At 34.2% G+C, this 873-nt stretch overlaps 1 protein-coding gene across 2 annotated transcripts in view; it reads left to right on the top strand.

The window, feature by feature from the left end:
• LOC143036892 (xaa-Pro aminopeptidase 3-like) overlaps positions 1 to 873 on the top strand; it is a 32,165-nt gene that overhangs the window by 28,054 nt on the left and 3,238 nt on the right. The gene's annotated exons all lie outside the window — the stretch shown is intronic.

Consider the following 873-nt stretch of genomic DNA (forward strand, 5'->3'; position numbering starts at 1 on the left):
GCAGAGTTTCTTCTTTCATAAGGCTAATAAAACAAGACATAAATGCTCTAAAAATCTGTTGTTTATTACAGCTCTTTACATAGAAATTCAGGTACATGGACTACAAAACAATTGTTATTGAGGGCTATAGGCACTGTACTTTACATACAGTCACAAACAATCACATTACAAATATTCATTTTTATATAAACACGAGTGTACGTGACGAAGTTCTTTGCAATTCCTGAGTATAAAGATTTGACTTAACCCATTTATCAGTTCAAAGAGCCCTACCTATTTATTTAAGCTTGGCAGGTTATTTATTTGGAGCAAAAAATTATAATAGGTATTTGAATAACATTAAGAAATTCAGAAAATAAGAAATCATGAAAAATACATGTTTTTGTAAACCAACTCTTCAGGATTTTAAAAGGATAAAACCTCTGCCAGGTAAACAAAATAAAGAATCTGTTCAAGTAAATTGTGATAAGGGCTGCTGAATCTGTTGTAAACAAAATGCTATCATTATTTCATACATGGTTTAACATCACTATATACCAACTCAATAATACAAGCTGGACCAATCACTGAGCAAATTTGTGAAGTAGATGGCAGAGCACTTCATACTAAAAATATATTCAACCAACCACTAGATTGTTGCCCTGAACTCCTCAAAATAGAAACCTCTGACCTACAACAGCTGGGGAGAAATGTTGGGCTGCTACCCGTATTGATGGGAAGAAATGTTGAGCTACTGCCCATGTATTTACCTAGATGTATTATACGGGGAGGCTGTCACTACCAAGTTAAGAGGATCAAGAGGTCCTCAAAAGTAGCTGGCAGAGTAAACACTATTTGAGAATAAAGCCAATTATACAACATTTTGCTCACTGG

Source organism: Oratosquilla oratoria, chromosome 21, assembly GCF_046742065.1.
Source record: "Oratosquilla oratoria isolate Oo_2021 chromosome 21, ASM4674206v1, whole genome shotgun sequence".
NCBI lineage: Eukaryota > Metazoa > Arthropoda > Malacostraca > Stomatopoda > Squillidae > Oratosquilla > Oratosquilla oratoria.